Source organism: Acomys minous (assembly GCF_964271855.1).
Source record: "Acomys minous genome assembly, chromosome: 5".
Taxonomy (NCBI): domain Eukaryota; kingdom Metazoa; phylum Chordata; class Mammalia; order Rodentia; family Muridae; genus Acomys; species Acomys minous.
The window spans coordinates 97,856,784-97,869,859 of NC_140494.1; the positions used below are offsets into that span (position 1 = coordinate 97,856,784).

A 13,076-nucleotide genomic window follows, 5' to 3' on the forward strand; every position below is an offset into this window, starting at 1 on the left:
AGTCTTTTTTATAGTAATGAGTTTGATTAGATAACTTTAAAAAGCAGGAAAAGCTGGGTGTGGTGGCACAAGCCTGTTATCCCAGCAGAGGCAGAGGCGGGCCGACCTCTGTGAGTTCAAGGCCAGCCTGGTTTACAAAGTGAGTCCAGGACAGCCAAGACTACACAGAGAAACCTTGTCTCAGGGTGGGTGGGTGAGGTGAGGGGCAATCACGATAAAGGAGGATGAACATTTTTTACTTAGATGGTTTTATTTATTCCTTTTAACACAAACTAAGAGTCAACTCTTCTAGTAGTTTTGATGGCTCTGCAAATTTGTCCTATATGGCCACTTGATAAAGTTTTTCATGGACAGTGAACAGATGTCTACCTTTGATCATAGCAACAGCTTTAGAAAAATGGTTTTTGTAGCATGCTATAGGGTTTTGAACGTATCCGAAGGCCTACGGTTTTACACCAACCATACCAATTCCTTTTAATATAATATATTGAAATTTCTATCTAATGTTTCATTTAAAGAAATGGTCCAACATCTCTAAAATTTCTGAGGACCATTATTACAGAACTTAATTCTTTTATATTATATTTCTTTTAGTTAAAAAGAGCCCTAGAATGCATCTGTATTATTCTCCTCCGCCCACCTATCCCTGATACCATGATAATCCTTACCTCACTCACTGCTCTTGGACAGAAGGTACCGCTGTCTCTTGCTCTGGCTCTTATTCACTATCCCCTGCCATTCAACTGACCATATTTAAATAAAAATGACTTTTGACAAAAAAACATTTGACGAGAAAAAGAATCAATGAATAAATGAATGAATATGCTTGGGAGGAATCAGGTATTTCAGAGTTTGGGAGTTCATAACCGGATCTGTGTCACTTCTTTATAGAAGAAAAAGTACTGTGTGAATGAGCACATTATTGCTGTCTGTATATCCCTAGGACATCAGCGGAGAGATCTTGCTTTTTCCACTTAAGTCTCTGCTCAGGTGCTACCCTTTAAAGAAATCCAGCCGCCCTTACTCCACCTGTTCCTTACTTTATTTTTCTGTATATTTATCCACATGACCATAAACTATATGTATATTTGATTATTTTCTTCCCACTCCTCTCTAACAGCCAAGGAGTGCTCATAACAGTTTCATTAAACATTTGTTGACTCAATGAATTAATGAATAACAGAGGGTAAATGAGACAGTATAAAGGAAACATCCATATTTTACTAAACTGTGCGATTTTTGTCAAAAAGAACCACCCCTACCACTGTGGGATGTATGTGCAAACTCAGTGCACAGGAAGCTTGCTGCCTCGAGGCCAGCAGACAACTGCTTGTCCCTTTATTAGCCTCTGACCTCAAACAAATCCCTTAACTTGCCTAAGCTCCTGTTTTCTCACCACTATGCATTTAGGATGGATGGTTTTTAAAGAGAAGCTACAGGAAAGAAGAGTGAAACAAGTATTGTACTAGACTTCACAATGGAGAAAGAGGGCACGCTCAGGTGAAATGGTGGCCACCGTTACACAGACCTGGACCAGATTCTCTCAGCCGTCACCTACTAACACAACTGGGCGTATTTGCAGGTGCTCCCAGCACCACTGCCGCGCACTAGGCATTGCACTAGGCTCTGAGCTTACATGAGCAGTACCTGACAGCCTGGAGAATTTGGCAAGATCATTAACCTTTCAGAATAGGAACATACACTCTTAATTCATTTCGACAAGGCAGTTCCCACTGTATGTGGCCTGGTGGACAATTGCATGGCTTGTGAGCGGCACCTCACAGACAACAAATAAAGGGCAGACGTCAGCATGGGGGAGGTTTCTAGGCAAAGGCCACGTGCTTCCTTCTTTTGATAATTTTTTTTTTCAACATTTTTCCTTGGTGATTTAAAGGCTATCTGAGGAAACTGCCCAACAAATTTATGGATGATTGAGAAGCTTGGACCGAAACCATCTTTACAGATTTGGACAATAGGGCAAACCTAATAAGATTATCTTTCATCTGATAAGTTAAAACTGAACACTTCTAAAAATAAAGCACAATCAATAATGTAAGTACAGAACAGGGATGGAGGGGTTAGTATCAGCGAATTAGCTGATGGCTAGCTCGGTACAGCCAAGGTGTCATGGGTCCATGAACAACAAACAAGCAAATCCCAACACGAACTAATGTTGTCTGAGGACGCATTAATGTAAGCCTAGCGCACAGAGTGAGGAGGTTAGGAGCCTGTTTCCCCTCAGATTAACGAAGTACATGAAGGCGCCTACCGAGGACAGCTGCCCAGCTTGGTGAAGGGATTCTGCAGTTTGCTATGGGGTGACTAATTGAAGGCACCTAGAATGTGTACCCATACTTTGTTAAGCAGGGGGGAATGGGGAGATATGAGAGCCCCCTTTAAATATCTGAACGAGGAGATGATAATTAAACACGAGACTTGTAGAACGTGCTCTAGTCACAAAGCAGGCACAACTACAACACAGCTCATCTGAGGGCAAAATGTCAGCTCACTGGTACACTCTGCTATGCCCAGTAGGTACATTGTCTGGTGTCCCTGAAGGAATCCACAGAGGCTTCTGGTAAGATGAGCTTCTAGAGAAGTGTGAGGGGCGGGGGGTTCTCTCACGTGGCTGGGGAAAGGCAGTGGAAGGCCATGATGGAATAAAGATGAATGCTCAGAATAAAAATCAAATCAAAACCAGTCATTTTCAGATCTCCCGAGGGACCCTGAGAGGCTCGTAGAGGGTGGGAGAGACCAGAGCTGGTTTGGAAGCGAGGATGACTCGAATTTGTGTGGTTCGTGGGGGCCGATCCAGCCAAGCCTGCATTTCTTTCAGGTTTTGGAGGCCGACTGTTTATTTCCAAATGGGTTTCTCTTGCTGGCCATTCCTAAAGACATGGAATTGAGGTAGGACCAGCCACTGTTCACAAGGTCAGAGATCCTGCAGGGGAATGGGGAATCCCGGTTTCAGGGGCAGCAACGTCTAAGGAGCAGGAGCAGGAGCAGGAGGAGAAGCTGGGTGCACCAGGCCGGGGCATGGCTGTTAACCAGCCTCCTGGAACTGCCTGTGACAGCGATGAAGTTTTGGGGGGATTTTTGCGAGCTGCTTGATGTATGGGTGTGTTGAAGTTGACCGGGGCGGGAGCACTTCCGGCAAGGAAATTGGTGGATGGTGCACACCAGGGCTGAACCCTCATCTCCAACCCAAGCCCCTTGCTAGTTATTACTGATTAGATAGCACACTGCTAACTCCAGGGTACTCCCCTAAGTGACTTCCTTCCATTCTCCTTGGTCTGATGTGGGAAGAAACTAGCCCTACGTACCCACAAGGCTGTTCAGTACACTCACACTTAGTCTCGAATGGGCCACTCCAGACTCGGGTATTTCGTTTTAGGCAGTTCTACCTGCGCGGCTCACTGTGGACAAGGTGGGGGGATGGCACTACCACAGACCTGCAGCACTGTCCCTTTTTACAGGCAGAGGAAGCTAGGACACCGAGAATGAGGCAGGCAGGCTTAAGCGATGCCCTGAGAGCAGACTAGGGAGTCAGAAAAGCCACAGCAAGTGAAGGTCGATGAACATCTAACGGTTCTTAGCGACATGTTTTGGGACAATCTGCTGGCATTACTCTATTTCCTAATGCAGGAGTAGTATTCGTTCCCCAGACTGTGAGGCATAATCAAGAGAACAAGATCATGCCTCACTGGGCGTGGTGGCACATGCCTTTAATCCTAGCACTCGGAAGGCAGAGGCAGGCGATTGCTGTGAGTTCGAGGCCAGCCTGGTCTACAAAGCAAGTCTAGGACAGCCAAGGCTACACAGAGAAACCTTGTCTTGAAAAACAAACAAACAAACAGGATCATGTCTTGTGGACAGGGCAAGTTGGTGTTGGCTGTGGGGAGGCCATCTATGCGATCCTTGACTCTTCGCTTAGTTGTGGGTCCTTCTTGGAGTGAAGACCCTAGGGCCAGTACCTGCCTGCTTCCCTTTCTTGGATGTGAACCTCACCGAGCTTCTCCACGTCCTCAGGATGAAACCAGCCCTACCCAAAGGCCAAAGTTCAAGGACCCCTATTCTTCTTTCTTCTTCTTTCTCCTCTTCTTCCTCCTCCTCCTCTTTTTAGTATGTATATGGATGTTTTGCATACATGTATGTTTGTGTACCACATGTATGTCTTATGTCCACAGAGACCAGAAGAGGCTGTCAGACCCCTTGGAACTGCAGTTACAGACAGCTGTGGTCTGCCATGTGGCTGCTGGGGTCAAACCTAGCTCCTCTGGAAGAGCAACACATGCTCTTAGTCCCTGAGCCATCGCTCCACCTCCCTTGTCCCAATTTTTAAGTGTCATTCCCTCTCTGCTCTCCTATACATCGGAAGAGTTGGGGCTCATGAAACGCATGAATGCATAGACAATATCTAGGGGAACTAAGAGAGCCAATTACTCTGAAAGCCTTATTGTCGCTCCAGGATGAGTAGGAGACTTTCTGGACGGATGTAAGAGAAGCCAGAAGGAGCCACTCTCCCTGCCCTCACCTACACTTTTGTTAAATGCCTTCCTTCTCCAGTTGCATTGGGGAACAGCCAGTGCCCACCAGAGACTACCTGAATAAAAAAAAAGGTTGACGCAGACTTTCCTGCCGAAGAGCTATCCTGTGCGGTCCCTCAGAGTCCATTTTACAGACACGAAAGCAGACATTCACGCAGCTGAAGAAATTCCTGGAGACCCCTGTTGCCTGTGTCAGTCACCCAGCGAACCTCTCATACAGAATTTCAAGTCAATTTCTCCAACAACGCTTGTGCTGAAGACACTTCTAACTTAGGTGGAGCCTACGCAGGCACGTGTAGAGGGCTTATTAGCCCCCAGTGGCCTACTGCTCTGTTGATTTTTCTCTTGGAGGCCACAGAAGGACTGACTGCTGGGCAACTATGCACACAGAACTTGCCTTTCTGACGCTTTTATCTGAGGTGCAGGAGTGATGCTTTCTACCCCTCACGCCCATTCCTGCTGGAAAACCAGCTGTCCCTTGATGGTGCTGACAGAGACACCTTAGTGTGGGCAGGACAGCTGCTCTGTGCTTGCATGGCCTGGTAGCCTGCATCCGATGATCGGCCAGCTTGTCTCACTCTCCTGTCAGTTGGACTGGAGGAGGCTTGAGGGCAGAAGCCAGCTCCTGCCTGTACACTGTGCTACCCCCACTGTCCCATACAGAGACTATTCAAACACCACAGAATGCACGAGTGGTGGGTGTGGAGCAGATAGGACTTCCCATGCAATGGCTACCTTTTCAGCTGAGCCCGGATGCCTTAGGTCAGAACAGACTGACCGGAAGCAGACCTGCCAAGGTCTGGAGCTGATGGGCCTCAGCTGGATATGCTGAGGTAGGCATCTTTTTATATCTGGCTCCGTCTGCCTGTGAGACTTGGGCAAGCTCTTCAACCTTTCTGATACCTGTCTATAAAATGGGAATAATTCTTCATACCTACTGTGAGAGGGTGCTAGAAGGAAGTGAGACGTATGGCAAAGCAGTGGGAATTTAACAGGCACCAGCATGGCAGTTGCTATTAATTCAATCCCTGTTTCTTAAAGCCTGCACCCCCATAACCCGGCTGCCTCCGTTCTCCTCCATGGGTCTGCCCTGGGGTTCTGTGACATCGGTATGCCTCTGCCAAAAGAACCCACTTTGTAAGATTTATTTATTTATTATGTATACAGTGTCCTGCCTGCAGGCCAGAAGAGGGCATCAGATCACATTAGAGATGGTTGTGAGCCACCATGGGGATGCTGGGAATTGAACTCAGGACCTCTAGAAGAGCAGTCAGTGCTCTTAACCTCTGAGACATCTCTCCGGCCCAAAGAACCCACTTTGAAATGTATCCCCAGACATGGGGCAAGTATGGGGCTTAGGAGCAGGGTGATGGAAACAGACACCACCAATCATCAACTGTCCCCTTGACCGGGTGACTCGGCTCCTTTGAGCCGCGGTTGCCCTTTTCATTGAACAGAGTGAATGCTACCACCAATCCCTGCTTCTCACACAGGAGAGTTCATGGCAGAAGAAAGGGCGCTCATCAAACTTTGTTTCTCAGCACTTCCCGGCATCATTTTTAGTGCTGGGGACATAGGACCCAGGCCTTGCGCATCCTAGGCAAGCACTTTACCCATGAATTACAGCCTTGGGCTGCTTAGCACTGTTAGTGCTTTCTTTTGTCAGTCTTCTATGAATTCATGCCCCACCCTGTGCCATAGCCTCCGGAGAGGTCCTGAGGCCCACACATCCTGGGTTCCCTCACCACATACAGGATTGGTTTTTGTTTGTTTGTTTGTTTTGTTTGTGGATCTTTGACCATATATCTCTTTCAGGTTCCTTACTACAAACCTTGATCAGCCCTTGATCTGTATTTTATCAGCACAGACACTTTTAAAACACTTTCCTTCTCCTCTGAGACCTAGACCTGGCAGGAGAAACTCAGGAAGAACAGTCCTAAAAGAATCCAACAGATTGTGGACAGGTCTGTCCCCCCTAAGGGCAGCAAAGGCTCCAGCCAGCAACTGGCACTCCCTCTAGTGCCAGGAAAAAAGCCAGCATAGATTTATTTACCTAGCACCCAGAAGACAGTCCAAGGATCTGGGGGTGGGGTGGGGGTGAGAGCTTGAAGCCATTTGGTAAATATTAGCTTTGGGCTGAACAGCGGGGAGGCAGCAGCAGGCAGGGCCAGTGTTGAGAAGGAGGTAATGGCCTCATGCCCAAAGCCTGAGCCTGCTCCTTGAACCCCAGCAAGGGCGACCGGCACCCTTCCGCATGCTCTCACCCCTCAGCCCCAGGGCTCTGGGCTCCCTGCCCCTGTCTAATCATCCCCATGGCTGCCTCTGTAGGAAGCGCGCTCATTTTCCCTTCTCTCCCAAGAATCCGTTCTTTTCTCCACAGCGCCCGGAATCGGGAAGCCTTGGCCGCTGCCTCATCTGTATCTGTATTCACTTTCAACATCTGCAGCACTTTGGGGCCGTCTCCACGGGTGGATGGGTTTTCCAGCTTTAACGTGCTGTTGAATGACGGAACGGCGGATGGGTTGAAAGAGTGATGGTTAAAAGACTCAGGACAAACGAGGCTACCGAGGGCTCCCCAACATATCTGCAGCGAGGGGACTCAGCCACAGAATTAGGACGGCATCTGGCAGGGGGGGGTGGGGTGTTCCCGGGACAGAAGGCCTGAGTCCCCTCCACCAGGACCCCTGCCTGGGCCAGCTCACAAGTCCACAGACGAGTTACGGTGTTGTACAACGGGAACAAAGTCTTGACTGACTGATTGCATAAGGCTTTATAGGCAGTGACTTACAAAAGTGGGCCTTACTAGACTCCATTCCCCTCCCAACCCCCGACTGCATACTTGGTCATCACTGACAGGAAGCTGCAACAGAGGCCAGGTAAGGGGTAAGAGCCCTGTCGAACATTTCTCAGTTGTTTTTGGTGGGGGGGAGGACCACTCTCCTCTCTTCCCGTTCATTTCCATAGCGTCCTTCACTTCTGTCACAGTCACAAGGCCAATGACTTCCAATAGACTCCTTAGGGAGCCCAAAAGAGTCTCATTGTATGCATGTGTCTATCCACGTGTGTGTGTGTGTGTGTGTGTGTGTGTGTGTATGTGTGTGTGTGTGTGCATGTGTCTATCCACATGAGTGTGGGTGTGAATGTGTGTGTGTATGTGTGTGTGTGCATGTGTCTATCCACATGAGTGTGTGTGTGTGTATGTGTGTGTGTGTGCATGTGTCTATCCACGTGTGTGTGCATGTGTCTATCCACATGAGTGTATGTGTATGTGTGCATATGTCTATCCACGTGTGTGTGTGCATGTGTCTATCCACATGAGTGTGTGTGTGTGTGTGCATGTGTCTATCCACATAAGTGTGTGTGTGTGTGTGTGTGTATGTGTGTGTGTGTGCATGTGTCTATCCACATGAGTGTGTGTGTGTGTTCTTAGCTGGAAAAACATATCTGATATGCCTATAGTGTTCCTAATAAAAAAGTAATTAAAGTTCAATCCCATCTGGGCCACGGAGATGTGCAGAAGCGGCGGTGAAGAGTCAAGCCAGAGCATAGCTGAGCAGACAGACGCTGAGAAACCCCACCCGAGGTCTACGTTACAGTGTCCACAGGTTACTAAGGCCCCGTCAGGACAGGAACTCTAATTCTGCACCCCCTAGGACATAGCATACAGTTGGTGAGACCCGCAGGAATCACTCAGTATTTGTTAAAAAGATGAGGCAATGGAAGAGGCCGCTGCTGAAATTACTCTCCTGAACTTGGGTAAGGTCCTGCTCACCTGGCCTCTCCTTCTAGGCCACAGGGACACTGAATCTTTTTGAAGGGGGTGCAAAGAAGGACACTGCATGTAAAGTGCTCCCCAGCCCTGCGGCTTACTTGATCATTTGTTCCTTGATTTATTTTAGGCTTTGCATCCTTGGGCCATTAACTATTTTTTGTAGCTGTTTAAGGGCACTTGTCCCGCTTGGGGACAAGAAGTTAGACAATAAGACCTCTGTTTCTGGTAACTACCGGCACTGAGGTAGTAAGTAAGTTAATCAAAGGCGAAACCTAAACTGGGCATGTTTCATCACAGGCTTTCTAGTCCTGGGGCCAATCTGTCATCTCTCGCCTATGCATGGGGCAGATAGGGCCCAGCTAGACCTGGAAAGGGCCCATCTTTCGCCTTCTATGTGATGAAGAATATCCAGGGCGAAAGACATGGGTGGCCTAAGCAGGCAGGAAGAAAGGTCACCGGCTATAAAGGGAAGAATAGGCCCGCGACAAAATAAAAGGAAGAGAAGAATATGTTTTGATGAGTCAAACAGAGGGAAGAAGATGGGTCTCCCATATGGTCCCTGAGGTGTTGCCCCCAGGGGCAGAGGAAACCGTCAATCATAGCTACAGAAAAGGCTTAGGGGGAACTCTCAAAGCAGATGAATTAACTCTCTGCTGCAAAGTGAATGCGTTTCACAGGCAGCTGAGCAGGGGACCCTGCAAGGCAGGGGGCTCCAGGCCTTAAAGAGATGAGAGGAATGTAAAGGAGTGCGACAACATCTGAACCTGCTTGCCCGTCACAGCTGCTGCGTGGCCTGGATGGAGGCCATTCACAGCCAGGGGCCCCATCCACCCCCTTCTGCCTTGTTAATGAAACCAGCGTGGGGATCCTAATGACTGATCAAAGCCATGCCAGCTTCCCCGGGCCTGGTGCACCCCTTGGTTCTGCTTGGAGCATTAGGGTTAGGATAGGGAGGGGAAGCAGGGGAAGTGGGACAAGAGAGAACGCTTTGAAGCTCCAGCTCTCGCTGTCTTATCTTCCTCCCCCGCTGCAGAAGGTGGGAAAGCACCATTTTGACCCTGGAACTATGAATGCAGTTTCCTTGGTCCCTGACGCCGAGCTCTTTGAGCTCTTTAGTCCGAGGGTTGCAGGGCAGTAAAGCAGTGGAACTCTGCTTTCAAAGGGCTTCAAGCAAATGCTTGCCTTGCTTCCGAAGGGAGCATCCCAACTGAGCATGGTTGCTGAGTTTTCATTTTGCCATCATGCTCTCTCTGGTGAATGAGGAAGCCAGGCCTGAGTATAAGGCTTCCTCATTCACCAGAGAGAGCAAGTTGTGCTTGCCTGTCCATTGGTTCCTAATCTACCCTACCCACTGAGGGCCACACCCACCAGGCCTGAAAAAGGATTCATTAAGATTTCTGCTTTCTGGTCAAATATACATGCAGCAGGGCTTGCTGGAGATGTGCAGGCAGAGGGTTTTGAAATACTGGCTATCTACACCAACAGGCCAGATGATTTAACCGTGTGCCCTGCCTGCAAACCAAGAACATTTGTGGAACAGTAGGTATGTGTCTATGTTTGAGGAAGAGCAGGGTGGGGGCTTGCTGCCTTCTGGTTCCTGGGGCTTGATAAAGGTGGAGAAGCTGTTGCCCTCACACTAGATCCCCGGTTCCTGGAACTGCTGGGGAGCTACAGAAGGGAGAACTTGGCATGGTGGGAGATGGCGCATATGCAGATGCTGCCTGACAGGAAACAGGAAGACTTCAAAGGTATTCCTGAGGTGGAAGAGAGAATATGAATGAAGGATATATGACGAGAAGGAGTCACGGGGTGGCCGGTACCCTGAGAATTCTAGAAAGGAGACCAGAGCGACATTTGCTGGTATCTTATGAATGTATAATAAGGGGGCATGGCTTTGAGAGCTCCATTAGAGTTTGCAGGGATTCTGGGGTAGAAGGAGGTGGGGGCTGTAAAAACCCCCCAGTGGCTATGCTGGCCAGGCCTACTGTGGCCAGGCCTGTTGCAGAGGAAAAGAAAAAAAAATGATAGAGGGATCAAAATGGTGCATTGAACTGAGTCAGGTCCGTTCATCTACTCCACACCCAGCCCCCCTGTAGACAACATTTTTATTAACCAATCCTTATAGAATTCTGAATCTGAGCAAACCACCCCTGTCTCTTCGGCGCACGGAATGAAAGTCTGAATCAAAGGCATAGACACAGAATATTGGCACTGAGGTATTATAGTTTTTTAAAAGACCAGGGGTGGGGGTGGGGTGGGGGGGAGTAAGTGATCTGAAGGGAAACCAGAGTATGAGGTATTGTACTTAGACAGTAGAGGGCACTGCTACTCCAACAGAAGTCAACAGAAAGCTACAGGAAGACAGAAGTAGCCCACCTGAAGGGTACTACTGGGTTGTTGCTTTTGCAATGTCTAAATATACAATCAGTCTTCAGAGCATAATAAACAGAAAGATGCCCTTATGAGAAGTCACGAAGTTTCCCCCAGACAAATTCAAACCAGCCCAGAGGGGCTAGAAGCCACTTAGCCATCACACCACTTTGGCTTATGCCCAAATAGCATGGGGCCATAACCATTAATGCTTTTCTACTAAAATGGAAAAGGAAAAAAAAGTCTCCCTCATTTTTTAATAACTTTATTCCCCAAACTTCAGAATGAAAATTGCCAAGTTAAGAATTTGCCTAGAAAAAAAAATTCTAATTTATTATAAAGAAGGTCCGGGGCTTGGGAATTTTTTAATGCAGATTCCTAATTTTCCAAAGTGACATTCTCCTGTGCATTTGAATAGATTATGCTCAGTATTGCTAGCCCTTAGCACAACGGGAACATTATTAAAACGATTGCATGGGTCTCCGAGGGGAGCCTCTGCTTCCCGCTCCCTTTCTCATTTTGGGGACTTCATATCAGAGACTGTCCATTCCTTGCCTGGGAAAGAAACTGGGTTTCTGGGGGAGGTGACCTGGAGCTGTGCCACATAGGGAACAGAAGTCGGAAGATTAGACCTGAAGGGGGTAATGAAAGAGTGGGTCTCGTTTCCTGAGAGCCCCCACTTAAGATGAGTCCCTGTGTGGCTGACCCACGGTCCTATTATAAGGACTGGCTTTCCTGAAGACACCGTGTCAGAGAGCAGCTGGTTCTTTAGGATAATGCCATTACAAGGGAAAGAGAGCACAGTTTTCCCCTGAGGAGCTGGGGTTAGCTCTTGAAAGCTGAGAGGGAGGAAGGCAGCAGATCAGCTGCGTGGAATGCCAGTGGCCAAGCACATGTGGAAGAACTACCCCAGACCTAAAGAACGGGCGGGGGGCGAGAGGGGGACAGGGAACCCTGGGGCCACCTAACTCCAAAGGCCAGTACCCCAGCCTGGGAGAAAGCAGCTTTCCTTCCACAAACCAGAAACCTCTGTAGCCCTGTTCCCAACCCTCTGTAGTTCAGGAACCCTGCTCCCTGCTTCCTCCCACCCACTCTACCACTGCCTTAACCCTTCTTCCTTAGCTTCCATCCTCCTCCTAATTCTTTTTAAAAGATTGATTTATTATGTATACAGTGCTCTGCCTGCATGTGCACCTGAAGGCCAGAAGAGGGCACCAGATCTCATTGTAGATGGTTGTGAGCTACCACATAGTTACTGGGAATTGAACTCTGGACCTCTGGAAGAGCAGACAGTGCTCTTAACTGCTAAGCCATCTCTCCAGACCCTCCCTCACTCTAATTTTTAAGATTGAAGAGCTCCAGGGACGGAGCATGAGGGTCCTGTGTAGAGCAATCCTGGAGACTCAAGGACATGTGCAGGAAGGTCAATGAATGATGAGGGGTCTTGTAGTTTCTGGGAGAGAGAGGAGTCAAAGATGGTCTGCAAAGTGGCCTCACATCACCTAGCAACTCCCCAGAGGTTGGAAGTGTCATGGTGTACAGGACAGCAGCTCTGCGCTCATAGGACCTAATGTGAACAAAGTCCCCTGTTCTGTCTCCACATCTCAACACTCGCTTCCATGTGCTCTGTGAGGACAACTGTGTTTGAACTATCCCTGGCTGGTGTAAAAGGGACAGAGACAGTCAGAGGACAGTTGCAGAGACGGTGGAATGACACACAGTAGAACTTCCTTTGGTTAAATGCCAAGCGAACATTCTAGAGGATGCAATTCACATGACACGTGTCCAATAGGTGATTACTGAACTGAGACGGACTTGCAAGGCTATGATAAAGAAAGGAGGGTAACACCAGATAAAGATAAAAAAAAAAAGGGGGGGAGTTGTCTCCTGTAAAAGCACCGCCCCAGAACTCAGGCTTTCAGAGACTCAGCGGCTGGTGGGAGACACCCAAAGTAGAAATAACAAGGGATGGGTCTCAGGGACTGCAGCAGCCCCATCCACACAAGCTAGAAGCTTCCAGAAAAACAAAAACACCCCCTCCCAAACAAAACAAAATAACAACAACAAAAACAGAGGGAACCAAAATAGTGGGAAGACGCTGCTGTTGAAGGTCCCAGGTTTTGCAACAAGGGACAGAGTCCCAAAAGAACATGGAGAGCCGAGCTGCTGATGGAAGGTGGGAACTGGAGGTGGGGGGTGGGGGGAGGAATTGAAGTGATGGATCAAGAATCCTGCCCATTGTAGGCAGAAGCCCAACAGAGCCCCAAGAGAGTCGCCTTACAGGCAGGTAGCCGGGCACTGGTCAGAAGAAACCAGGGGGAGGGAGATCTGGTACCGTTTCCTGAACACTCACAAGCAGACTGTGCACATCTCCAGTGTGAATTTTG

The 13,076-nt window shown here is 48.5% G+C and overlaps 1 protein-coding gene across 6 annotated transcripts in view; it reads right to left on the reverse strand.

The window, feature by feature from the left end:
- The window catches only part of PKNOX2 (PBX/knotted 1 homeobox 2), a 263,949-nt gene that overhangs the window by 64,867 nt on the left and 186,006 nt on the right, over positions 1-13,076 (reverse strand). The gene's annotated exons all lie outside the window — the stretch shown is intronic.